This window comes from Patella vulgata, chromosome 9, assembly GCF_932274485.2.
Source record: "Patella vulgata chromosome 9, xgPatVulg1.2, whole genome shotgun sequence".
In the NCBI taxonomy this organism is placed as follows: domain Eukaryota; kingdom Metazoa; phylum Mollusca; class Gastropoda; family Patellidae; genus Patella; species Patella vulgata.
Window position 1 is genome coordinate 20,883,356 of NC_065887.2, and position 25,568 is coordinate 20,908,923.

At 35.5% G+C, this 25,568-nt stretch overlaps 1 protein-coding gene across 1 annotated transcript in view; it reads left to right on the forward strand.

Moving 5' to 3' along the window:
* The window catches only part of LOC126831749 (5-hydroxytryptamine receptor), a 135,343-nt gene that overhangs the window by 41,850 nt on the left and 67,925 nt on the right, over nt 1-25,568 (forward strand). Inside the window, exon 2 of the mRNA XM_050562403.2 lies at nt 5,519-5,626. The gene's annotated coding sequence lies outside the window, so the exon portion shown is untranslated. The remainder of the gene's footprint in view (nt 1-5,518; nt 5,627-25,568) is intronic.

The following is a 25,568-nucleotide window of genomic DNA, read 5'->3' on the forward strand; positions in this document are numbered from 1 at the left end:
TTAATCTATGGGGGAGACACGTTTTCAAGTTATCCGCCCTTGATGATTGTGCTATTTTTATCGACCAATCCCATAAATTGTTATTTGAAAAGGAAGTTGGCAAAGATAAGTAACTCTCATCGGACAATGTTAGGAGTTGGACTATTCTAATTATTAACAACCAATTATATATTATGTTAATGAAGACCAGACGTTCATATACTAATGTAGGGTGATTAGTTTTATTTAGAATCGTTCGTTCGTTCCCGAAATTTTATGTCCACGTGATATTGTAGACAAGTTATTGTGAATCAAATTGCCAAGTATAAGTTCAATAATAATAAACATAACAGAATGACATATTTCAGACAAAGAACGAATAGTAATAATAATAACAAAAGTCAAACATATAGATGTTATACAACAACACATACTACATATTTTGATAATACAATTAAATAAAATTATAAATATATACATTAATTACATAAATCATTCAGTAAATGGACATGAATATGATTACCTACCCTTATAAAAACGAAGGCGAAACGATTGGTTTGTAAACTGTTTTCTGATTGGTTCGTAGATTGTAGCTACATTCTAGGCCAGGGCAGATAATTTGAAATCGTCATAACATACCCATTAATGTGATAAAATATGTGATACGTGTAATTTATAAGATAATTTACAGCGATGAAATTAAGGTTACCTGATAGAAAATCAGGAACCGATATTCTCTTTATGGGTTGTTTTGAAAAGAAAGCGGTTAAAATAAATGTTCTGGAAATTTTTATAAGAATTGACCGACTGAAACATGAATAGTCTGAGAAATGCTATTGAACATCATTTTTAAAATCCTTTAATGGTGACGCGTTATTTTCATCCTTGAACAATTTTTTGATTACTTGGAAGACTTACTATTAAAGGAGCTAAGTCGGTAATCTTTGAAATCTATAATGGGGGAAAATGAGTCAAAAGACACATTCTAATGTAATTTAAATGCATAAAAACTAATTTACATTAGTCTAGGGCGATTGTCAAACGCTAGCAAACCTTTGAGGCGGTCGGACAACAACTAGGCAATACGCACTAACTTAGACACCAGACTTCCAATACCCACATCCGGACATGGGACACACGGGTGCACTTAGTAATAACATGCTCAATCTTTGGGAAAAGTCTCCCTCTAACCTGTTGAGTGTTGTAAAAAGGGTTCCGTGCATGTTCCCGAAAACGCTTCTCGTTTGGGTTTCCATAGCCAACAAGTATTTATCGTTCATTTGTATTATATAATCAGATACCATCAAGTTATTCAATTTCTTGGAAGATACATCATTATAGTTAATACAAACAGTACGAAACGGTTCCTTCTAGCCAGACAAGACATGTTGGTTGTTTGCATGTAAAAGCTTGTTGTTATGTCAAGTCATTCATCCATCCAGAGAATTAACGTTTACATTATACTTGTATCGATGTCTGAATAGCTGAAGAACATGTATTTAAGAATTGTACAGTCTCGGCGTTTTAACCTATACTCTAGCCATCAACAATCTTTCTGGAATTAACCAGTTCACCAAAATAGAAAAATGGTTAAGTCAGCGCATGTCAATATGTATGAATGTGTTTTGCTGTTCTTCTGGAGTCAACATAACATTCAAAATGGTTCACTAAAGCTTTTAGATTCGCTCGAGCAATGCGTCAAAACCAAACGTCACTTTCTAATTGCCCAGGCCTTTAAAATAACTGAATAGATAGCCAGACTGTATTGATTTGTGGGAAGGAAATGGCGTCTTCTGGTCAGGATAATGTATACATGTAGTTAGCCCAAATCGACATTTCTAGCAACAAGTTTCCATAGATTGCTGTCATTCGTAATTAACCAATCTAGTTGATCAAGTAGTTCTGTTTACAAATCTGTGCTTTAATGAGCAGATAACTACCAGTGTTAGGTACAATTGCCTGTAGTACAGGTGCTATTTACATATCAACTTATTTACATAATAGACAAAAATAGATTCGATTAGAACCAGTAATCAGAAAATAATAAAAACCACTGGTAGTACAGAGGGCAGGATGTTCCAGAGATCTTTTACGCAACAAAGGGTACCAATCCTTCCCCGCCAGCAAAGCCCTGCTTATCACCAATGCAAGATGGGCATAAAACCAATTCATTCGCCCATGTACATGCAGAACCATATAAACAATTAGCAACAACGACTGCCTATTCCAGAACAACTCAAATCGTCTGTGAAAATATCGGGCATAATGCAGAGTAAGTTTTCCTGAAATCATGATGCTGCTTTGGAATGAGAACGTCTGCCGATTTCATAGTTCCGCATCTTCAATAGAAGGCTTGTTCTCGCTTTAACTCCGTAAATCTTATCGCGGCCTTCACGTATGCCCTATGTTTTTCGGCACTAATTTCCATTGGTTCCTGAGCCAGCCGGAGACCTCTCAGTTTCCTCGATAGAAAATATCATCGCTAATACTAAGTCGCGAGTTTTCCAACTGAAATAATCGAATTGCAAAGTTAAAGGTTGCTGTAACTTTCCACTTTTCGGCTATGATTATGCTATGACACACTTTACATCTTAGTCCAAATCTTTCTAACTTTTTTTCTCCCATTATGCTAGTAAAGTTGCTTTTCTTTAGTTTTCCGTGAGTTTTACAACACAAAACAGGCTATCAATGGCTGTAAACGAATCTAGTGTTTGTATCACGTGTCTGTGGCAAATGGAATACCTTAAAGTTTGGGAATGTCAGACTATTCTACCAAAGACTAGATGTTAGAAAACTCGCAGTCGTTGGTTCAGGAGCATGATAGTTTAGTGCTAAAACCCACATACTATTGCACAAAGTTGTAATTTTGTAGACTAATGAACCAAGCAACTTTCGTAGTCAGATACAAAAATTCTAAAACTACCATGTGCATAGTCTGCTTCGGGTAAAACCATTTACAGGTAACGGTGAAGTTTACATACATTTTCCAATCAAAAATATGATAATATTTAATGTGATAAACCAGTTCAAATTTATTAGGTTACGGAAAATACACGTGTAAAATAGAAGGATGCTGACTGATACATTTAAACCGCAATTTCTGTAGAAGACTCGGGGGAGATTTGGAAACCGTGTGCATAACAAGTAAAGTGAGATCGTTGAAGATTACACACAAGGTAGATTTCCAGCCAACAAGTTCAATGATATAAATCTAGTAATTAGGTTTCGTATGAAGGCTGATGTAAACTTATAGCCTCTGTCACTGATTTCATTTAGATATTATTCGACTTGGGATTTACGCTCCTGTCAACGATATACAATGAGAGACTTTAAAATGGGATTTGAAATCAATAACATTTAGCTTAATGGAGAATAGAGTCGGTAGGCATTCTCGCACGTAGATATGTAATCCGAATTGACAGTTAAAAGAAGAACATCCTTGCACGATACGACTAGAACTTTCTTCCTTTGTATAGTCTTTCTTTTAAGTATACATAATTTTGAGTAGAGGAAAACATAATCAGTATCAAAATGTCGCTTTTTGCTTCTGTAATATAATGTGTTCCAAATCAAACTTTCCGACACAAATCGTGCACATTAGTTCATATTCAATTAAGCCTTTCAAAGTTTGGCATTGGAGTGTGTTTCAAATAAAAAAAAGGTCCGAACAAAATGCTTATTCATTGATTCAATTAACGCCTTTCAAAGTTTTGCAAAACTCTCGAAAGGAGCTTTAAAGACTGCAGCATGGAGTATGAAAATAAAAAATGATTAGTATGGTGTGCCGCAAATTAAACTAATTTTATTATCCTAATTAAGTTTGGAAGGCGCGGATTCAAATATTAGGCGATCATAAAGCGAAATGGGCCGATCGAAAATGACTTTAAAGACAATACTTGTGACCTTTGATGAAACTATTGTGAAGGTTGACAGCATAAGTTATACAGTGTAATTACAGATCGATTTCTCCGACATGCTGCTTCATATAATACTGGAATTTTGTCCCTTAGAGATACATAAATGGTCAAAACATCACTTGGTTTTGGATAGGGAATTACTTGCTGCTCACCAAGAGAAATTCCATGTGATTTTATCTCTTTTTCATCTAATTTCATCTCAACAGTCGATACGTGTTGCCTTCTACATCACGTATTTCTTAAAAAATGAGCATCCGCCACCACGGGATATCTGATGCCTCACAATGAATTACATTCACTTGCGGAAAGTCGTATAGAGATTAATGTTACTATCGTAATTTCATCGAATTTTACAGTAGGCTATGCTATTCCCACTCACTTTTCCGCTATATATTCGCATGCATGAACTGAGCTTACTACATAGGCAATAATTTTTGCCTTCAGAAACCTAGCTCTTAACCACGCTACGGTTAACTTTATGTAGTAACGAGTGTCGTGATCGAAGTGATCTATAACTCTATGTTTAGAACACCCGATACTACTTTTAGGTTATCTTGGAAGTTTAAATACATATGGATTCATGCTGTACTTTTGTATTTCGGTTTTCGCAAGTTTCCTAATTCTCTTGTACGTTATATATAATAATAGGGAATTATTTGGATTTATCCGACATACTCTACCGGAAATAAATGTCCAGCATTATTTTTGATGGGTTCATTGATGTCTAGCACTTGTTGCTGTTTTAAGGTCACGCGGTACTAACCAATCATACCGAATAAAATATTACATAGTCGCAGTTACACCATAATTATATAGGAACGTCAGCACCATTATTACATAAAGAACTACAATGTAACACTAGAAGTTTGGTGCAAGAATGAAAATATGACAACTTGTCTGAGATATCACCCTCAGTGGAAGTGAACGGTAAACACCATAAATAACATATTTCCATAAATATGGAAGTATGTAGTCTCAACAAAAATTCTACATAACCAAGAGTACTACCTACTTTGAAAATCTTTTCTTCTTTTCTGTTTTTTTTTTTCGCTTATTTTTTTATGCATGTCATGGTATTGTTTTCGATTTTCGCCATCAATTTAATTTACGTCATATTAAGGAGGTCCGGGGTTCGATCACGGTATCTGGGATTTTACAGCGTAGCTTTCCTTTGTCAGTGGTGCAGGACAGGGAAAAGATTCTAGTTGTTCATGTGGTACGAAACACAGACGTTCCAGGTATTTGTTGGCGTGCACGTAAATGATACTTTGACATTTGGAGTTCAATCGCTGCCAGGGCAAAATTTTCCTCATAACACACTGCATGGGGTATGATCGTCTTCATTAACCTGGTTTCTGCAGAAAAATAGGATGTGAAAGCCCATCCATTCCTTCATTGCCCGATCAACACCTGTAAAACATGCTAAGGCAGATACTATTTGATTATATGGATTGGAATGTTAGATAAAGTCTTTATAATTAAATAACGACATTTAAGCTACATTGGAACAGAATTCCAAACGGATGTGGATGTCCACGTCTATTTATTAGAGTATTGCCGAGCGTCAAATGGCATCAACATATTGTGATTTAACGATTCATAATTATTTTTATATTTTACAGATCATCACGCCGTTTCGAAGAACTAAACAGAAATCGTTAGTAATATAACCAGAAGACTCTTATTTAGTTGTCAATTTAGTTGTTATCAGTAAAATTCAGAGGATTAAGGTAAGTCTTTAAAATCTTCAATTTTTGTCAAGTACAATAGAAAAGGCAAGCCATTTGTCCATACAACTACCATGGTTGAATATTTAATACATACCACGGCCATTTTAAAGTTATATGTCATATAGCGTTATCCAATAACAATGTACGGGTTACATCATATTTAAAGTATCTAAGTCTCTAACTCAATATCATCAAAAATCTTCGACATTGAAAACACGAATTTTTTGTCAATTCAAATCAACATTGGTCTTGTGATCTTACAGGGAAAAGATGGGCTTCTGATATCCAATATTCAAGACAAAATAAACATTTTACCATTGGTACACGAATCGTGTACCATAATGCGTTTTAGCGCCATTTGGAACAAGGGACTCAAAGAACGAGGCTAGATATATATTACACAAGTCATGTCACATGGTGACGCTATATTCTTATCTGGAGAGCATGCGCAATAAATACCATCGGTGTAGACTGGAATAACCAGACGCTAAAGATTGTCATTTAATTGAGACTTTGGCGCATTTCGCCGAACATAACTGATTATAAATTACAGTAAAAAAGGAAAACGATTGAACGTAAATCAGTTTATATACATTCATATTACATTATTATATGCATTGCGACCCATTTGTGCCAATTTCTAGGTCCCAAATATTAGCGATTTAGCTCCCTTAAATGGTGTGCTCTCTGCAGAAAATATTATCAACTAAATTATTCTAGCTACATCAGTAAATTATTCTATCAAAACCTGAACAGACAAATCAGTACACCGTTAGAACATTTATGACAAGTAACTGTTTAGTATGTATAGTATATTCACACGCTGTTCAGTGAATTAATACCCAATGGAAACGAGTAGAATAAAGAACTTCAATTAACAACACAAATTACGACCATGTTGGAAATGTGCTAACGCTAAAGTGGCCGTAAAAGCAGATTTATTCTCAGTCTCAATTGTTAACACAGTAAACAGTAATTAGTAATATAACAATGGGTTGTGCCGCAAAATCTCTGGCGACAAGTCCAAGTTAATTTATCCACAGGGACCAGTGAACACGATGACCAAGAACCATTTGACTTTATTGAACCTGCTTTGTTTCTGAAATAAATCGTGACTTTTCCAAATTGATTTGTTGACAACGAATATGTTGAAGGACATAAAAACGGATAGCGTATTCATTAAATCAGACGAACAGAAATTAGTGTTGATTTATCCAGTATGTTGTAAAATAGGATCTCAAAATACATTTCCTAAAATGGATACTAACTCGGGGTTTTGTTTTAACTAACAGTTAAAGATATCACCATTAGAGTAATGATGACATGAATGCATGTTGATAAAATAAAAATTAGATTTGACGGGACCTGTGTAACAGTTAGATTGAGGTGTTCGAATTAGACTGTTTTGTAAAATTTGAGGGATTCTGTCAATCCATCGCTTAGATACAAGAATGATTAAAGTCAGTCTACACATTATTGTCTATGGTTTTCAAGATCAGAGGATATACTTTAGACTAAATATAATAGGTCGATAATTTGACGAGTCTAGGGTTGTACATATTTTTATCATGTATAAAATGAATTACATTTATAATATCTGTTTAATGCATGATTTAGCATATAGCAATTGTATCAAGAATCCCAAGACTAATTTTACTGTCAAAAACAATTCATATCTTGCATAAAGCAACACCAGCTGTGCAACCATACCATTGTGTTCTCCAATATTGCTTGTAAACAATTTTATCTTTCAACTGGAAACGCTTGTATGTAAGTAACGGGTTCATTGTTCTCAATTCAGTCGACTATTTGCATTTTTGGTTATGTTCCGTTGAGGTTAAAGAGGACATTTATTTCCACCTGAAAACCTAATTTTAACTAAAATTATGACATATCTCAGTACTAGACATTTAATGTTATAGAATTAAAAGTTATGAGTAAGTTCACCATGTATATAACATGAAAAAAATTCGAAAGAAATCCTAATCCGTTGACCGAAATGTTTTGGTAAATGACTGGTCACCGTTATTATTAACTGAATAGATATGTAATAATGTGTGCAGTGTAGTTTATAGCTAGCTAGATATATAGGCTGTAACACACACTCGGTCTATCGCTTAGTGAGAGCCCTACTTTAAATGGTGGTATTTTTGGATTTAAAGGAATACGATATCCATAAAGGTAATGGTTAAGAATAGCGGACAGCAACCATTCTAGTACTCCCACTCGGCCCAATAATATTACTGCCTAGAAGGGGGTAATAATAACGAAGTAAATCGGCCTATACGCAGGTAAACGGCAACCCGTGTTAACCGTTCGGTAAAATGTATGACCTCCATCATGGGGACATAGGGGTCAACGCGGGCCCTTTGTTATAAGAGTCAGTTTACAAGACCCTAACTCTAACCCTGGCGAGATAACTCCACAGAAAGAAAACAATATTTCCAGATATTATGGATAACCGAGTTAGAAACATACTAGCACCCTACCATACGATACACATATCCTGGAGGGGGGTTGGATGGCTTAGTGGTTAGCACGTGTGCGCTGTATCATTAAGTCTATCATTGAGTCAACTGGCGTGGTTTCGAATCACCGGTTGTACGTGACAAGGAGTAGGGTCGCCTGTCCAACCTCGTGGGTTTTCTCCGGGTCCTCCGGTTTCCTCCCACTGCTAAAGACCCCTACGCGCAAGCAAATTATTGAAATAAAATTAAACCACATGTTAGTCCCGAAATGACCTAGTTTGTGTCGAGTGGACGTTAAACCCCATTTCTCTCTCTCTCTCTCTCGCATATCCTGGAAAGTGGGCATAGTCATAAATTTACCAAGTGGTAAAAACGGGCTACTGTTTACCTCGTTATAGGCCGATCTATTTCGTTATTGTTATCCAATTCTAGGCCGTAATAATATTGAACGGGATTTGAAGTTCTAACGCACTGTGTCTTAACTGCTGTAAGGCGTTCAAAACATAAACCAAAAATGTTACCCATGACAACAAAATGTAGCCTATAAATCCATTACTGAGCATAATCATAATAATTACAACCATTTTACGAAATAATTATGTTCAAAATATCAATAAGGAAAATTGTCCGTTGCATCACCCACACCTTATGCTATTATTCCTAAAGCGATGACTCATTTACGTGACTTTTCTGGGTTGCTCATATTATGTAAACACACTTTAATTGCATAGCTTATAGAATTGACTGATGCAGTGTTCCTTTATTAATAATGCGTCGTGCTGCGTTGTTGAATAATTTAATATGATAAATATTTATTAACAAGAATGCCTTTCTAGTATTCGGATAAAATGTCAATACAACGTTATGCTTTACAATTACTGAGTTTATAGTTTTTCTGAGTCATTAAAACTATTGTAGTTAATGACATGGTATGTGATTTCGCTGATAATTTTAAAGATATTAGCGACATAGGAAAATGAGATGCAGAACATTTTTTTAAAAGGTAAATAGTTTTAGATTATTTGTTTTAACACGGTAAATTGCATTTTGTTACCAGTAACATAATATGGAAAGGATATCGTGTGGACGATCAATATTCGATTTGGACTATAAAAGGGTACATGATAAAAGTAAACATAGTGTATGTTTTATCTAATCGACAATCGCACAATATGAAATGATATTATGGATAACATTTGAGTAACATTTTCTCTTCAATTGTTCGCAAACAGAGTGTATATTCGATTAAATCCAGTTTGATATTTCGATTATCTTTCTTTCAACAATCGTACTATCATTTTACTTTATTGGACGAATCTAACGGTCACTATCTTGTATGTATGGGAAAATTAATCTAAAAAAACGAATAAATCTAATCTCTCAAAGGAATGCTGATGGCCATGTCCTTTTATCTATACTATTTTGTATGAACAGATGATGAAATGAGGAGGTTTAACGTCCTAACTTTCTGCACCGACTGGGCTAATGAAGACGGGCGTATGTCATGCGGGGTGCTATAAGTGACATTTTGCGAAATTTTCTCCTGACAGCGGCCAATTCTTATTCCGAATATCAACTGGCAAGGGTTATTTTATGTGCTCGCTAATGTGTACACGGGACCTCGGTTTTCCGCCTCATCCGAACGACTAGATACTGTCCTTACCAGCCCCCCCCCCCACCCCCCGTCCTGCACCACTGACAGGGGTACTCACACTGGAATATCCCGTACAAATTTCTTGGTCACAGCGGCTCCTGATATTATATAGAGATATTTATTATATAAATCAGTAAATAATTTTGACACATTTGATCAGTGTTATTAAAATTCCTAGATTAATGAAGTTAACTATGCAACCAACCCTTATCTGCGCTCCGATTTACTGTCGTCTTTCGGGAGTTTTTACAATCTGTTTAGCTTACGGGTACAATTCAATCCTGCGGGCAAGATAAAGACTCAAACGGAACACCTGACTTTTTATAAATGCAATTTTCTACGAAATATGAAATTAAAAGACGACATCCTTTTAAAATATATTTGACGACCTCGGAGCTTAGATTCTTGAAAAATACCCTACGCTAATTAAGTCAGTGCATGGGTTTTCGAGAATCAGCTGAATCTAGAGTTACTTTGAAGTTATTGAATGTTATTATTAACATGGCCCCCAATCTATCTTGATTATTGTCATCGTAATTTTACGTTAATTAAGTTAAATTATTTCCTGGTAATTAGTGCGAGGTTCTCTGGTTATCATCATTAACCAAGTATTTTTTTTAAATGTACAATATCCCATCACATTTTAGATTCTATCATTGCTTAATGAAGACAAGAGAAGCCTAGTCGAAACGTCACTCAATATTAGCAGTAATTGTATTCCATACAATTGTTACCTGTGTATTCCCAGTTTAATTACTAAATGTCGTTGAACCAATTTATTTTGAATATAATATTATATAAAAATTTATTTTGATGTGTTAACGCCACATTAAGAGGTCGGCTTTTTGTTATCACACTGCATCTGTATACCAGTCACTAGGGTTTCATCGGATTTCATGTATATTATATTCAGAACAAGTTCGTTTAGACACAAACAATCCTATTAACACAACCAGACAAAAACATGGTCAATACAGACAGTTAAACACGACGAGATCGGAATTACCTTGCCCGAAGTTCAATTTGCCAATTCATTTCTTTCTGGTCACGTGTCGTTTATTCAATCGGCAACACTTTCATGTAAAACAAAATTGGATACATAAAATAACTAAGTGATTTAGATTAACCTATTTTCTATAACGAAACGACAGGACAAAAAAATACCCCGTACAATTCTAATTAAATCATTGTTTGACAGATGACAATAAAGCCTGTCACGGGCATAACAAGTCCACACAATGCTGATATGTATTTTACAATGGTGATTGTGACGCTCAATCTATTGGGTGTCCGTAGGTAATCATCTCCACATTAAAGGCCTTCCCAGACTACATCAATATTTTAACTAAGCAGAGACGACAATCTCAAGTTGGATCAATCCTTTCTATTGTTCCAAGGCGTGTTAAGTGTACGTTAGTGTTCTTGATAGCATGTAAACTGTAATATCGATGGCTCACTACTTGCAGGGGAAAAGGGCATTCAGAAAACAACTTTAAATATGTATGTAGAAAAGTCACTACTCCCTTATAATATATAAAATACCTATATTCATTAAAATAATAAAGAGTTGGCAAGGTAATCCTGGTACTGGCTCATTAACCAGGATGTCCTGGGTTAGATCCCAGTGTTGGCCGCCACCTAGAAGTTCCTGCTGCACCCTGATTTCCAGTGGTGCAGAATGGAGAGCCCATGATAAGGACAAGTATCAAGTTGTTCGAATGGGACAAATAACCAAGGTCTCGTTTAATTGTGTACACGTAAAATAACCTTTGGCAGTTGGAATTAGCACAAGAGTGGACAGAAACGTCGCTGCCGCATGAAACACTGTTTGGCGTACGTATGTCCGTTTTCATTGGTCCGACACAGAAGAAACGTTAAACGTCGAACCAGATTTCATTCCATTTCAATAATGGTTCAAGTTTAGTACATTAGGGCCGGTGGGTGACATTTTCCCCACAGGATAGCTAGGCTGAGCTTCATGTATAAGCTCTTATCCGGTGGTAGTAACTGGTATGGTTAATGGACACTCATGCTGCAACTAGAAAAATAATTCAAAGAATGGATATCTCCAAGTTTCAAAGGCTGCCATCTCGATGAGGCTATAAAACTCGATAAAAAAGTTTACATCAAATAAAAAGATAGTTACAGAGCTTTGAGCTTGTAAACTGAATCGTGAATCACAACCCCGAAAAAAAACCTCTTTGCAATGCAGTTTAAAGAAACGGACGAAAGGGTTATTGGGTTGTATTGGGGTTTCTTTGTTCGCTTTCTCTGTATTCATCTTTTTTACAAAATGAATGGCATTAGAAGTCCAAGTATCATGGCTTCATTCTACCAACAAGTCTAATTTCTCCATAATGACAATTCTGTGCTCGAAATCAATAAACAGTCTAGTAAAATCGACTCCCTTTTAAGACCAATGGACGAAAAGCCGTTTTATAGTATTTCCTATCCTGAAATCTTTCGCCATGTAGTTAATAGCTGGGATCTTTATTTCGCGCTTCGTAAATTGATACATTACGTGGTAAAAGTTATAGCGACATTGAGTTTCTTAAATTGAAACAACCGAGGGCTCTGAGGAGAAAAAAAAAACATCAAGAAAATTATCGCATTGCTCAGCTATCACGATAAAGGACAATTGCTCATAATCAACGTTGTATAAAGAAAATACGCGAAGGGTCTTGACAGCAACATGCGTTTATCCAACTTTAAAATGAGATATGGTGCAAAAATCGATGGCATTGTAGAGCAAGGATAATTTTTGATGAAAAAAGGAGATATTAAAAGTGTTCCCCGAAGTACGCTTACAATCCATTTAGCGGTTTGAACTAGCATAGTGAACTCATGGCGTGAGAGGAGTTATAAAATGCGTGTAATATCATTAGCTGCAATAAATGGGTTGTCACACTATAATATAATGCCGCGTTCTCAAGTAAATAAAACACTAATCATTTAAATCGGCGATCGTTAATGAATGTCAGATCAACCTTCATGAGTTTATTAAACTGATTTTAATGAGATTTCGGTTAACGAGTAGTCTCCCTTGACAATGATCAGGGTCTCCATTGTACTCTTGCTCAACCTATTCGATAATTTCTCACCTGCGCGGGTTGCTTAATGTAATTATAACATTGATTTTTTGCCTTTAATTTTAATTGCATCTCGTGACATTTTTTGCTCTTTATTTCTAATTGCTATATAGTGACGTGCCTACGTTATAATGCCGCTTTAGTTATTACGATGGAAAGCCAGAGGGTTGGAATTTCATGGATGTATGTACATTGTTTATTTATTGCGACTATTGAGGTCTATGCCGTTTCCCGAACTTAAAAACATTATAATATACCATCTATTGGGTGGATTTGTCATTGAGTCAAGTGGCGTGGTTTCGATCTCGAGATTGTACATGAAAACATAGAGTAGCATGCCGAACCTCATGGATTTTCTCTGGTGTCCTCCCATTACTAAAGATCCTATGCACAAGCGAATTATTGAAATAGGATTGTACCATGTGTTAATACCGAAATGACCTAATTTGTGTTCATTGGACTTTGAATACCATTTCTCTCTATCTAATAAATACTATTATACATTGAGAGACTAGAACAGGAAGGTCATATAGTTATCGATTGAAAACATTTATGTACTCAACAACCAGAAAAATATATATCTCTTACAAAAAAAAAAGTTTTTGGGATACGTCAACCACCATTTTGTTTTACACCTCCAAGTCGATGTATTGCCGAGCTCTGGCATTACCTAGCAAGGTGTGAATAATGCACGCGCCAAGATTTTAACGTCATAGGCACAATGGTCAACGCTCCGTAATAATCCACCTTTTTAAAATTTATTTGTGACCTTATGACGCAATTTGCATCTATAAAATTTTACTTTCTCCGGGTCAATTCAGATACATCTAAACAATTAGGCCAACATTCCAATCCGTGAGGGGTACTTTTGAATTAAAAACCATGTCTGATCTTCATTGAAGTCATATCGATTATTTTTAAACGAGATGTTCTTAAAACCCCAACATGCCAGAATAAACTATTGTTAAATACATGTATAGAGATTTAAACACCATATACAATGAAAAAATAAATTTATTATAAAACATTTTAGTCGAAAAATTATTTACGTGAACCCTTGAAGTTTACATTTGGGTATATTGATTGCATACCTCAAACTTTAAACGTCTTTGACAAATACAGTAATAATAATTCATATTATAAACCAGTCCATTCTTGTTTATGGGTTGTATTTATCCGGGTGCGCTTAATTATTAACAGTCTTTACATTATACTAGCATACATATGTTGGATATTGCGTGCAGAATCTGAGCTGTTGTGCCTTTAAATACCAACCCCAAAGTTCCTCTTTAAACTGAGTATAATTTCGTAATACTCATTGAAACTTTGCGGAAATTAAGATTCAAATAATTGAATGAAAGGTCAAGTCAGGTTATTTTTTATAGAATCAAAATTTCCTTTAATTAATAATGTATCGATAAAACCGGAATAATAGTAAAAGTGTTACAATAATTGAAAGCAAGAGAAAATCTCTCGATCACTGTCACCTGTGCAACAATGCTTGAGATTGGCAACTTTTCAGATCTCATTGTTCTCGATTATTTTATGATTGAAAGAAACCTGCGTAATGATTACTTCACGAGAAGCCTACATGTAGTACATATTATTACCAACACATCAAACTTCGATCACTTAAGTCACTTCCTCAACAAATGCTTGAAAAAATCTACAAAAACTGTGTTGATAAATAGCTGATTGCCCTTTACGACAAAAGAGAAAACACGTAGTTTTCGACGTTTACCATAAGAGGAATCAAGTATTGTCAAACACACATAACGTAACATTAGCTAGCAAGTACAATAGCACTTAATAAAACACTATCGGATGAATAATTTTTAAATAATTATAAGTGAAATACTGAGCATTCGGTTATAACAAGCCATGACACATTATAACCAGTTCTCGGGGTCAAGCTGAAACAGCCTTAACTTTCATTTCAAGACGTGTGTTATTTTAATCAATGGAAACGCGTTAAACGCGGACAATGACTGATTAGACATGCCTGCATGGTATCATCTACCGAATTACCAAATGACAATTTCGCCTCGTTAAATAGTGTTTCAAATAACCACCCTTAAATCATTGAAATGTATCTTTTACTTCATTTGCTTTTATTTACAACTTCGGAGCTTAGTTTCATCCATAGAAACTCACGGTGTCTATCTACAAATAGCTTCGCTTGCGAACTGACACGAAGGTAGTTGACAGACATTTTAATTCCCATTTCGACGATTTGAGAAATTTGAGAAAGCTTCATTCCGCTTCCATTTCCATATGTATTGAAATTAAAAATATTTTTTTAGTCTTTGTGTGTATTAAACGGTTAAGAACCGTAAAAATATATCAGCATGCTACATTTCAATATGGCGACTATTGAAGACAGAGATCTATTCTCAAAGTAGATAGTTCTCTATGTGCAGAATGAGTTTCATTATCATTTAATTCCGATTAATATCATGGCATATTTTTCCAAATTCCGCCTAATTTGAACTGTAAACATTGATAAAACCGACTATGTGATTGGTCGAAAATGGGCTACAGAATCGACCGATCTGGCGTTTCCCTTAGATTTATAATGGTAATTTTACCAAGTAGTATTACATATCGTTACGCGAACATGCAGTTTTCAAGTTTATGACAGATTTTCGAGAAATTCAAATATTTCCTCAAATTCTTATAGACAAGATACAGATTTGCAAAATGTTTTTAGGGGACAGACAAACCAGAAGGTCTGGTGTTCGATCTCGGTGTTATCCGAAAGAGATCCTCGGGATTTTCCCATGTCTAGTCGTTCGGATGTGACGAAAACCCGAGGTCCTCTGTACACGTTGGCATGCCTGTAAAATAACCCTGGCCCGTTGGAATTCAATTGCCGCTCGATTACAACTTCCGTCATAGTACACCCATATGGTGTATACCCATCTTCATTATCCCTGTTGGTGCAGAAACGTAAGACGTTAAACCCAATTAGCTTCATTCACAAAATGTTTTTATTAACGACTGCTGAATGTCGTATTTATGCAACATCCAAACTATCATTATTATTTTCATTAACCAGCCCTTCGAGATCGGGTAATCACGTTAATATGCCCCTAAAGGTGGAATCAAAAATCTGAAAAGATACAGTTGGTAGTATGGGAGACATGAAGGAAACACCCCAGGCTAAATTCATTGATAACCGTTTAGTTTATTCAACAAAACGTTTAGTATATTTGATGTACTAAACTGCAGATCTGGATAATGTGTAAAATTGTATGATTGCGGTTTATATGCTCGTACCTCTTACTTTTAGACAAAGGATGAGCTCTTTTGGCATGTCAAACTATGTGCCCGCTTTAATAAACCCAGCATGTTTAAATAGTTTGAAACTTAATATTTTTACTCATTGATGTGAAGGGTATTAGCTCTGTTAACATATTCCACCTTTAATATTAAAACATTTAATATACTCGACATTTTCAATTACTTTTTGATTTAATATCATACTCAACGCTGTGAAGGGTAATAATTCTGTTAGCATTCTTGACTTGAAATATTAATAACTTAATACCATGTGGTATTAACTAATGATACCAGTGGCCAGGAAAAGGCTGAGCACCAAGTAGTCGAGTACGATGATGCTAAGTAAATATTACCATACAATTTCAACAGATTATAGTCATGATAATCGGTAATTTGTGAGGGAATTTAGCCAATTAGCTATCGCTCCAACCCGATTAGTGTTCTCCATGTGCACTTGTCTTCACGCCATTCCACCATTCTTTCTTTTTATCTGTTGTATCGATTGATAAAGCTCTTGGAAAATCACCTTCTACAAATCACTGTAAAGATCGTTCATTGTGCCAAATCGTCGTATATTTCTCATAGCATTACTTAAACGGTATTATAAAAGTCGGGGAATTGTTACACTGTCACCGAATTCTCTACAGAAGCAGTCCCATACGACCTAGAAGCACTGTTAGGTCACCACACGTCCCATCAAGGGGAGAAATAATATTTCCTCGAAACCCATTACAATTCTATGGCTTCTTTCCATATGTATAGCCTCGTGTCAAAGTTTAAGTAGTCATCGAAGCGCGGTCTTACTCTTTTCTTGCTTACAAAGATTTAATCAGTTTTCGGCTAGATTTCCTCCAGCTATTCAAAGTCAGCTTAAACGATGTCTACGCCTCTAAGCTTTTATGATATTTATACCTAATATAAGCTACAGAAGTACAATTACGGTAGTATATCTAATTTAGACTGTAGAAGTCTGAGTCGGTAAAGCGATATACATCTCATATCCTTTGGGAACTTAGCTACATGGTTTGTTACACAGACCAAAAATCGAATATAAATAATGTGTGACGTGTGCAAGATCTATGGCTAATGCCGACCACCTATTATTCGTTGGAAAGTCGTTCTTGGTGTATTGCGATTGTTAATTGTCCCGTGGTGGGTGTATGGCTTAATATCACTTGTAGGGTATCGATATTTAGGACGAATATGATCCCAGAATACACCTTAGATATTATGCCTCGCTTCAGTAAACATATCCAAGAACCCATAGAGCAGTTAACATCATGGAATGTTTTGTATACTTGGGGGTATATCTTTGTTTAGTCGTTCGGATGGGACAAAAAAACGAGGTCCCGTGTACACGTAAAATAAGCCTTGAGAGTAGGAATTCATCCGCTGCATGGAAACAATTTCCCCTATAGTACAGCGTATACCTGCCTTCGTTCCCGGTTGGTGCAGAAAAGTAGGACGTTAAACCCCACTCCATTTCATTCATTCCCTTATAAAGTGGGTTTAGGTCGATATGCTAACACAAAAAGGCTATGTAAAAGTATTCCGGCATCCACAGACGGCTTTTAATTTGCTATCTCCTATTTTCTTATACCAGTATTGCATTATGTAAATCAGACAAATATAATGCATAATGATATACTTGACAAATTTTTGCACATGGATGCGATGAAGGTTCGCAAATGAAATGGTAGAATATATAAAAAATAAACAAGCCCGATATAACATGATAACCTTTTAGCCATTCTTATATCAAATTCTGCAAACGGCTACCGATTTTCTGTCATCGTATTCAACAAATCAACACAAACGTTTTTAGAAATCAAACTAAAAAGATATTTTTTTGTGGTATAAAGCTCAAATTTTGTAGAAATTTTCCTGTCACTTAGATTTCAATACTACAACACGTGCGTCAATAAGTATTGCAAAAATCATTACATTTGACAGCAAAGTCAACATTGCGGGCTTTTACAACTTCGTAAAAATATATTCTTGAAATGTAAAGAGGGCAATTGACATTTTAATAGAGCGACTAATGCACATGATGAGCAAGCGTAATGGCACAATTCAGAACAATAAAAAGCGTTTAATTGAATGGGGTTTTATATCACGAACAATATTAGATCTTACTTTCGGTTTTCACTCAAATAATTTCATTGCGTTGATTGTTTTAAATGTCTTGAACTGGATTTAGTTATCTGCTGACAATCAGCAAAAACATAATACCAAGAACCCGAACAGTTTATTTTACATTATCAGTGGCAGTTGACATCACGATTTATCCAACATGTTTGGTGTCGTAGAGATCTCGGTTATATGGGCTATCTAAAAAAGGTATGTATACATTATCTTTGGTATGTATGATGCTGGCTGGCTAATGAGACAGCACCCGGTTTGATCCTGGCGTGGGCCAATCAATTTGCTTGGTTCCGCGTTATCATAGTGGTGCAGGACAGAAGACCTAGAAAGGAAACGGCGTCTAGTCGTTCGGATGGGACAAAATATCGAGGTCCGCGTAAAAGAACACTTAACATTTGAAATCGCTGCTGTTTGAGCAACATGGCACACTGCATGTTGTATTACCAGTTGCATTGTCTGGGTTGGTGCAGAAAAGTGGGACATTAAGCCATATTTTATTTTCTCCAATCATAACAGTTTATTGTAACCTGTCAATAGAAGTTGACATCATAAATACAACCATAAATACTTCCCATTAACACGAGTGGCTTGGGAATCCATAATAAATGATATTATTCGTTTTGTGGGTTGGTTTCTAATGCATTAAATCATTAGAATACCAATTACATTCTTTAGATTAACGTTTTCATAATTGAATTAATTAGTCGACGATTAAAACGGAATATAGTAAGTCAAGTGTAAACACCTGTTTTTAATATGTACATAAATGATGAATATAATATTATAGTCAACATGACATTTCTGAATTTGGACGAATTCACCTATTTGTTACTGCATTATTCAGCGGTTTGGTTCGATTAGGATCATTACTATATTTTATTAGTACTTTATTTCATTAGCACATTTGTACTATAGATAGTACTATATTTTATTAGCATATTATTACTCTATTGGCACATTGGTACTATGTGCTATTAGCACATTAGTGCTGTATATTTTTATTAGCATATTGGCACTATACTGCTTAGCTTATTGCATATAACTTGAGAAAAACGTACAATCCCAATGTGTATCCTTCAAATCCAAATGTCTTCATGTCGGATCTATTCAACATTTAAGTAAGATATTGAATTACATGATTTCATAATTGGCTTCTCTTCAAATAACCTTTACAGCATTCAAAAACATTGCTCAGCGAATTGGACATATTAGATTGTGTGACAGTATTGCGAGATTGGTATGATATGATGAGTACCGTAGGCAATAGGTGACAGCTTTCCCAACCCTAATTTAGTATGGAAGCCAACAAGTGGAATAATATGATTGATTTGGCCTTTCAAATCGATCAACAGTGTTCAGTATAGTTGCCTTGATACTCTTCTTAGAATTTCCGTCTTGGGTTTAACTGAATTTAACCGTTAAGTCTCAATCTTTCCACAGGAAAGGAAGGACCCCTTTCATCTCTATCCACAAACTTTGACCTCTGTTTCCTGAAGCCGACATATTAAATAAATGGTCTCCTCTGACATTTTATTTCCAAATGAATAATTCTGTGCGGCACAAGTTCCGAGAACCATGTTTGGATGACTGCCTCAAATTTGTATCATTTGTCAAGAAGAGGAAAGAGATAGATTGGTGTGTCATTGAGACAGATGAAGTTTCCCCAACGTTGAGGGATTTCAGAATTAATCATGAAACAGCTTCGTGAAAGCCAAGTTGTCGAGTTGGAATCGGCGTAATGATCCCAGTACGCACGTTAAAATAATATATAGTTCTATTAGACCTCGCTTGGACCACTAGGGTCTCATATCGACGAATCCACGAAATAGGTTAGAACTACCAGTCTGTGGTGTTCCGCGCATTATATCTGTCATTTCTCTCCACCCCTTGTGACCTTTCTCTATTTGTATAATCATTAATTACTGTAGGTAGTTAATCTATCAACCGTTACCTTAGTTTTTACTGCTGACAAGTTTGTTTATTACATCGTAAAGGAGCTAAACCTCTAACTCAACATTTCTCATAATATACAAAATTAAAAACACGAATTTGAATTGAATATTGCTCTATTTCAATTAATGTTGATGTTATTATCTTGCAGTAAAAATATTGGATCTTAATATCCAATATTTAAGATACAATCAACATTGTGTACTCTATAGGTTCGGACACCATTTGTAATCAACAAAGAAAAATCATTCTACAAGACAATGGGAAGTAATTAGTACTGGCTGATTCACAAGCGATCAAGTACTAATTTTAAAAAAAACCCGCGAAGAATGAAGTAAGCTTGTGTACACGACTGCCGTTCAGTTTGCTCTGTTCAAGTATTTAACCGAACATAACTGATTAGAAACTTCAATAATTCTTTTAAAATTGAATATAAATCACTTAATACGTACATATTACCCCAATGTGTGCTTTTAGACCCCTTTTCGTTTATTTTAATGTTCTCAAAAATAGAGACATGCGCCGGTTAAGGTAGCCCCGCATGATGAATTAAAATTCTACTGATCTTTGTGGTCAATTAAATACGCTACATTAAGCCAGGAGCGTCATATAATTAAGGAGTGGCGTGCACATACCAGGCTAAACATAATTCTATATTGTTTTAAAGCTGGACCTAGACAAATACTCACTCGATATAATTACCCATATAGGGATCTTCACTTGACCCGTGGCCGGTTTAGATTTAGAAAGAAAATGTATACAGAGTTTTACAAGGGTTTATTAGCTCCTTATATCGGAAGTCGTATTAGATGTTATAGGGTTTTAGATTATAACTTTCACGAAGAAAACAATACGTGTCTCTTTCCCTCCACTAGGAACTCTTTAAAACGATATGCTACTAAGTGCATGTTTCAGGAAATAAGATAAATCCTGACGAAACTCTATTTATTCTACGAAACAAATTTTAGCTTACGATCTCGGAACATTAAATACAGTGCATGGAAACACGAAGTCTAAACGTTTAATTTATGTCCCTTATTTTACAGAATATCCAATGGGTTTAGTGGTTCTCGTGTTGGTGTTTCTTTAAAACCGTAAAACAATCCAATTAGTTCGAGAGCGTTGGTTCTTATAAACTTCCGTCATGACTGCGCAACAAGCAGATCGGTTGGTTGCTTTCGGGTGTATACAAGTGCACTCCAGTGTGAACCGAATCACTGAAGGTGTCAATGTATTGCACTGGTATGCAATTCAGTTGACAAAAACCCCACCTAAATGCATAAAACATCGTGTCATTTATGAATTGATAACCCTAAGTAGGGCTTTGTTTTATCTCATAGGAAATGGCATTACTATGGATCTGCACCATTCCAGATTGTTAGTTGCCCAGAAAATAATGCAAGCGTTTTAATATGGTTAATTAAGAAGCACCTGCTATATTGGCTGAGATTGATCACTGAGTAACTTTCACCTTGAAAGCGTAAAGGTTATCACACCTCCATATTACTTTTAATTAAATTTCAAGGCAAGATAGTGAGATGCCCCAAGTTAAACACGGAGAGATCACTATGTCAACGAAATGTAGTCGTGCGCGAATATAAATTCCTTATCGCACCAGTACAGGATTCACGGTGCAAAACATATGCAATATACATGGATAGAACGATTACTAGTAAAAATAAATGAACGAGGCTTACTTCTAGATTTTATGGCATATAAATAAACAATGCGCGAAATTAATAGCAATGGAGGTACTTTAGTGTTGCTAGTGAAATGCTAGTCATAGCTTTGGCTATAAATGGTTTTAGATTTTGTGCACGTATTACGATTTGGTTACCTCAGGAATATCTGAAATCATTTTGTTGTACTTTCGCTTGAATGGAAGAATCTGTGCAAGCAAAATGTCCTTTATCCCATGGATTTTGAGATCTCGATGCCCATTATATCTGATTGGCTGCATTCCCCGAGTTCTTCCTTCATGATTCACACAACATATCGACTAGATAGCCAATCTTGTAACTGAATAGAAAGGTGTAAGGTATTACATGTAATATAACCAACGCCTACATTTTCACAGTGAAGATGGCTGACCATAACAAACGTCACGTACATGTGAATATCCGGGTATAGACCTGAGCAAGAGAGAGGCGAAAGATGGGGTTTACGTCTACTTAACACAAATTAAATTATTTTGGGACTATTGATATACCTACTTCAATTAATTCGCATACATGTAAGGTTCTTTGGCTTTGTGGGGGAGAAAATACACGTCTACTCATGTATCTGGTTGTATCCAAGACACATCATATAATCTAGCCTCCAATACACATCACATAATCTAGTGTGTCCACATATAACTATCTTTCAGATAAGACGAAAAGGGGGACCTTGGCATGCACTTAAAAGTACCTTTGACTAATGAATTCAATTGATGCCAGGGCACAATTTCCCTCATAGCACATTGCCGCATGGCGTATGTCATTCGCAAGAGCCCGATCTAGGATATCTAGGTCGTCGAACCCCAAACGAGGCATGTAATTAACCGAATACATTTGAAATGAAGAGTACGCAAATTTGAAAACATACCGCCGTTTCCATGCACAATTAATCACTTGCTGATTCCTATAGTACCTCCAGAAAGAATGATATCGAATTGCATGTTTGGGAAAATGTGAACAAACAGCAATGTCTAGGGTTGAGTACAGCACACCAAATATATTTTAGGACAGCGGGTATATATTCTGCCAAAAATCTTCCATTGTTAGATAATGTTATCACTGTGATGAAAAACCATTAACTGTGATGAAAAACCATTAACCTATCTAAGTATTTAAGCAAAATCTGTAATGGCATGCTTAGACCAGAATGTGTATTTTTTGTAATGAAATGTGCAATGTCCGGAAATTTCATTCTCATGATTAAAAACCATTCTGAAAAAACGTCTACCCAAATCACGATCTGACACGAACGCCGAAAACTTAATCAAAGAAAAGCATTAGACGAAAGAGACCACCTCTGCACTATATCCAAAACACGACAGACCTTGAAGTACCATTAATATGTTACATAACAATAATGTAATAAAACTATGGACATTATTGTGCGATTTATATACGTCGTACCAACCCGACCTTTCATCCTCTATAGAAAATTTAAAGTTGGCTGTTCAACATTTGTGGGTTATTATGGGGCCATGTTATCATCCATGTCAAATCTAAATAGTGTAAATGTAGTTTATGAGACAGTATGATCAATTCTCCTGGGTTATCTACATATAATCAAATTTATATTTATATATTGGCTAGTGTAAAAATTTCGATGATTGAATTTTGTAATGTATACTATAAATCTCGTATAATTGTAAACAACACTATCCGACTTGCACCATTAGGAATTGAATTATCCCATTGTGAGATTTTCATACCGTACAAGACTTTTGTCTATCAATACATATCGAAATCGACCCTTCTATTAAATCATAAAATTTGTTAGCCACGTGGTATCAGATGTTGGATATACATCTCACATATCTATCATAGAATATACCAGGTTCTGGATTATTAAAACTCTATATTCATTTTAATGTAATTAATACTGATATTTTTGACACTTACCTTTAAGACTTGGCAAGAACAACGTTCTTCTTTTTCTTGGAACAAAGAGAGGGGGAGGGCCGAGTAGTCTAACGCGTGTGCTGTAGATCATAAGGTATACCATTGTGTCGAATGCTGTTATTTCGAGTGTTAAAGTTCACAAGGAGTTGGATCGCTTGTTCAACTCAGTGAATTTTTTCCAGGTCCAACGATTTCATCTCCCTGTCAAAGCGAATTATTGAAATAAAATAAAGTTTTGAACCGATGTTAGTCCCGAAATGACCTAGTTGGTGTCGAGTGTGTGTTCTAACACATCATCCTTTCTCTCCCTATCCTTTTGGAATCTCAGTAATGAAGCTGGAAATGCTAGGAAATGAAATAATCAACACTTTACCGTATTTACAAGGCAATGCACTGCCAGTATCGATGTAGTTTATAAAAGGATTAATTTATTAGTTCACTTAGTTCTATCCAATCTTAACCCACAAACCCCTTAAAAAAAATTTCCGACCGACCCACCCTATGTTTTGCAACTGTAAACATAGGTATTTTTTTTTATTTGGCCTTACATTATGAATACGATACTAGACCATTGCTGTACTCATTTGACATCACAAACAGATTCGTTCCCACTGTAATGAATCCAGATTAACAGGGTGTATTGAAAGCGGAAATTTTGATGGAAGAAAGACAGAACGAATTTGATATTCTAGACGAAGACGTTTATAACGATCACAAACTAAGTGGAGATCTCAATGAATGTGTCAAACAGCATTTGCGCTTGATTCAACTACTGTAATCAAATTGTACATCAAAAGTCATGCGGACAAAATCATTAATCTTTTTACGTGAGTACCCAGTTGTAATTTTTTCTTAGAGCTGTAATACCCCTGACGAGAAAAAAATGAATGCAGCGAAACACTCAAAATGATTTATTTCCCAATCCAATCCAGATTACACCCTTTATTCTTGTATTGAATAAAGAACGCCGTTCAGTTGAACGTAATGGGTAAGATATTGTTAACAATTTGAGACGGGATATTCTAGTGTATGCTGTTTTCAAATCTTATAAATCGTAGTGAATTTAATTTTATTTTTAATGATTCTCGGTATCTCACCCCCCTAATTGTTATGGCCTAATTCAGTGAGGGTGAAATGAATTATTAAAATAAAGCTGCTAAATTATCAGACACGCTTACAAGGCTTAATCAGGATGGCTATTAATTCAATTACAAGCGTACGTTTATTAAGTTGCAGCAAACAGCTACCGACAGATTTTACACAGATCAAAGTGTTTTGAAGATTGGCTTCGTGTTATATATCAGTAGAGTCATTCATCACAACACAACAAGAAATTGAATAACATAAAACCGCTTCACCCTGTAACTTTTAACAGAATAATTTCATTAATAAATAAAAATGATCGGCTTCGCATGTTCGCTAGTCCTTATACTAGTCATAAAGTTTTATTTAATAGCGGCCTGGTTGTCTTTAGCGCCTAATAAAAGGGAAAGCCACCAGTAACTTTGTTTGGTAGCCAATTAAAAAGCCATAGTACGTGAGTGTTGAAGCCAAATGGTTTAGAACTAAGTAACGGGCGTATCATTAGCGCGAAGCTCCATTAAGCATGTGTTCCATTTCAGAGAGAACCTGCTGGAGTGGGAAAAGTGTATCAACCTGACCTTGGGCAGAACTGGAGAGCATCTGATCTGAAGATGGACTGCCTATACCACATTCAGATGAGCACCATGATTCAAGTGT